General features: G+C 40.6%; 1 pseudogene; it reads left to right on the plus strand.

Annotated features, from left to right (window-relative positions):
* The first annotated feature begins 417 nt into the window (after positions 1–417).
* On the plus strand, positions 418–1,349 carry LOC138527968 (olfactory receptor 52D1-like; annotated as a pseudogene).
* The last annotated feature ends 2,715 nt before the right edge of the window (positions 1,350–4,064 follow it).

Consider the following 4,064-nt stretch of genomic DNA (forward strand, 5'->3'; position numbering starts at 1 on the left):
GAAAAGACAATCGATCAGTTTTAGTGCCCCACTCATAAATGTTAGGTTATGACTTTGTGGGGGGAGCTAGGTTCCAGGAACCCTGCTTGGTGCATCCATGTAAGGGTGATGTGATAGAGTGCACCCTCCAGGGGAGGCCTACTGCCCCCAGAAAGATCATTCATGATGTATGTGTGGTCCCAACCGACTGACCTTGGTTTTGAGGTGGATGATCAAACATTGTCACTGGTTTGTGATTTGTTCGAATATCAACTCTTTTAAGAAAGGTCACAAATTGTCAATAATGTTTTATGTGGCTGAACAATAGTTTTCCCATTCGATAATTGATGGAATATAAACTAAAATGTATTCCTCTACTTTACTTTATAATAGGTTGTGAGAAACTCTGCATAGAAGATCAGACTATCTTTGTGTACTATGAAATGGCTGAATTTCACAAGTCTCCACCCTTCTGCATTTATTCTACTTGGAATACTCAGGATGGAGTTCGCCCACTTCTGGATTGCATTCTCATTTTGCTTCATGTATGTCTTAGTACTTCTTGGCAACCTTCTTATCCTACTGATTGTACAGATGGAAGTGAGCCTTCTGGACCCAATGCATTTTTTCCTGTGCATGTTACTGGCCTGACATTGTCCTCTTCTTTTGTGCCCAAAATGCTTGCACATTTCTGGTTTCAACCCAGGGAGATCCTCTTTGAGGTGTGCCTTCTTTAGATGTTTTTCGTTCATTCATTCACAGCCATAGAATCTGGAGTTCTAGTTGCAATGGCCTTTGACCGCTATGTTGCCATTTGTTTTCCACTAAGATATGTGTCCATCTTAACTCACTCCAACATTGGCAAGGTTATCTTATCCATTCGAGCTGTGTTCATGACCATGTCCTTTCTCCTACTTCTGGTGCAAAAAAGGTTTTGTGAAAATAACATCATTGCACACTCCTATTGTGAGCACATGGCAGTTGTGAAACTAGTTTGTGGGGATGCCACAACAAATGTAGTTCATGGTTTGGTTATGGCCCTCCTGGGGGCAGGATCTGATCTGGTGCTTATTGCTTTGTCGTACTTCTTGATCATGAGAGCTATCCTATGTCTTCCAACCAAGGAGGCATGCTTTAAGTCTTTCAGCACCTGTGGGTCACACCTCTGTGCCATGTTGCTCTTTTATGTACCAGCACTATTTTCCTTCATAGCCCACCGGTTTGGTCATCATGTGGCTCTTCACATTCACATTATCTTGGCCAACAGTTACCTACTGCTTCCACCACTCCTCAACCCACTGATTTATGGCGTGAAGACACAGCAGATTCGTAAACGAGTACAAATTATGTTCTGTAGGAACAAAGTATGAACAGTGTTTCCACTCTGAACTTTACATGCTCAATTAGGTTTGTCATAGCTCCATTTGGGTTTGAAATTTCATGCACAATGTCAAAGTTTTGTTTTACATTATTTTTAATAAAATGTGATTATGTCTATGTATATATCTTCCTGCATCTTTATTGAAAAACAATGTACATTGTGAGAAATGAGTGACCCCAAATGGTAAGGAATGATTTAAGTTTCAGAATGTTACGACCATTATACACCATCCAGTTTGGAAACATGATGTCAAATGCTTGCAATATGTAAATGTTTGAAAATATATTGTGGTGAATCAGAAGAAGGACTCTGACTACAGTGGGCCATGATTCAATGGTGTTTATTTGAAATGAAAGAGAAATGCCTAGCTGGCCCTACCGCTATGAGGAAAATTCCCTACCTTCTAAAACAAAACTAAGGGTGTTCATCGAAGTCCAAAATAACTATTCATGAGTCCAAATCCTGGTTAACTAACTGCGCCTACCACTTTAGAAAATCCAACTAAACCAAACACTTAGATGACTTAATTTCAGTTTCACAGTTCCTTTAGAATATAAGGACACAGTTCACAGTCTTCTTGTAGATTATGTTAATTAAAAAGACAAATATCCACAGTATTGCTTTTTCTACCACCTAGGAAAAGAATGATTCTCCTTAGATCATTTTTCTCTGATTTTCCGGTCTTCCTCTCTCTTCAGACTTGTGGTTCCTCGTCCTCCATGTGCCCAGTCTCGCTTTTGATCCTTTCAGCTTCTTGTTCCCCTTAACTGGAATGCTCTTCCACTCTCACTTCAATCTATCACTTCCTACTCTCTGTTTCATGCTTCCCTGAAAATTCACCTTCTTCAACATCCCTGAATGAATGCTATCTGGATTTGATTGTTTAACTGTCTAACCATTTTTATTGTACTGTATTCTCTTTTACTTTTTTTTTAGTTAAGTCTGTTCAGTTTAATAAAACTGCTCTAGATAGATATGTTTCATAAATAAGGCCACTCCAATGACCCAATGCAATTTTTCTCCCCATTTAGTAGGTTCCACCAGGTCTCTTTGTCGTTGGTTGAGGAAGAGTTAAGATTTTTCCGCAGATATATAGATCTTAGTGCCTTTGTTCCTGTACAGGTTAGTAATAGGTGTCGGCTGGTATCGGCTTTTTCTGTGTCTTTACAAAAGCGGCATTTATTCAAGTTCGATTGACCTCTTATTGCCATTATTTCATTTGTTTTCAACAAGTTCAGGCAAAATCGAAGAAATAGTCTGCCCAACTTTTTATCTGGGAATTTTCCTAAATAACCTCTGACTTTGCTTACTTTCATTGGAACTGATGAAAAGTTTTTGGTCAGCTTGTGTGTCTCCGCAGTCTTTAGGGTTTTTATCCAGTCCATTTCGGTCAGCTTCTTTAAGACCCCATTTGGGTTTGTTAAGAGGTTCTCTCTGGTGGTGCATAGATCGTCAAAGAGTTTGTTGTTTTTCGCGGCCCTGCTTGTCAGCATCTGGTTCCTGCCACTGCCGATTTCTTTCTTTACTATGTCAAGTATTTTCGGTCTTGGCTGCAGGATGACCTTTCTATACAGCATCAGTGTGTTCCTGGTGTTTGTTGTTTTTAGCGATATCAGGCATAGTTCACGCCTGATGAGGGCCATTGGAGTTGATTGAGGTAGACCAAGAACTCTTCTCCAAAAGTATCCCTCAAATTTTAGCCATGTTTTTTGGGGAATTTGTGGCATGGCTTCTGTGCCGTATAGTAAGCTTGTCACTACTTTAACCTTTTTTGTGCTGGGATCAAAGAAAAGCAGCCAAATTTCCTATCGACGGCCACTTCTTGAGTCGTTAATATTTTTAGTTTGTTAAACAATGAATCTTGCATTGGTATATGGAGAATGTTTAAAGTCATTCCTAGGTATTTAAAGCAGGTCGCTTTCTCCAGTTGCACTCCTTCATTGTACCAATTTAGTTTTTCTGATTTTTTCGCTCTTTTTTCGAAAGTCATGATTTTGGTTTTTGATTTATTCAGCTCTAGATTGTTGGTCTCTAAATAGGTCTCTAAGTTGTTCAATTGTCTTTTCAGACCGATGTGAGTGTAGTTCAGGAGAATAATGTCATCTGCATAACAGAGTCTCGAAATCCTAGAGTCCCCTAACAATGGTTGAAAACTTCTTACGTCCCTTTCAGATTAAGCGAAATCGGCAATGTAGGCGTCATATTGGGCTGGTGCCAAAGGGCACCCCTTTTTGACTCCTCAAGCAGTGCAAATTTCTTCTGACAGATGTCAAACCCGGCTGAGTATTGTTGTATCTTGGTAAAGGGCTTCGATGGGTCCCAACACGGGTGGCGGGCAGTTTTCTTTGACCAATTTTTCCCATAGGCGTGCTCTGTCGACCCGGTCAAATGCCTGGACCAGGTTGACAAAGGCCATGTAGATCAGGGGGCCACCCTGTAGTACTTTCACCTTTAGGCTGCTTAACAAAAGGATACTCATCTCGGTTCCAGTGTTTTCAACAAAACCTGTCTGGAACATGTCGATGTAGCCTGCATCTTTTAGCCATTTCTGGAAGGCGTCTAAGGCAAAAGAACCAAAAACGTTTCCGATGATGTCCATGAGTGCTATGGGCCGGTATTGGTACGGATCTTCTTTGGCGCCCCTTTTGAAAATTGGGATGATGTTTGCCGTCTTCCATGATGGGGGAATTACTTTACCCTGATT

The sequence above is a fragment of the Ambystoma mexicanum genome, chromosome 7q (genome assembly GCF_040938575.1).
Source record: "Ambystoma mexicanum isolate Mex_15411 chromosome 7q, UKY_AmexF1_1, whole genome shotgun sequence".
Taxonomy (NCBI): domain Eukaryota; kingdom Metazoa; phylum Chordata; class Amphibia; order Caudata; family Ambystomatidae; genus Ambystoma; species Ambystoma mexicanum.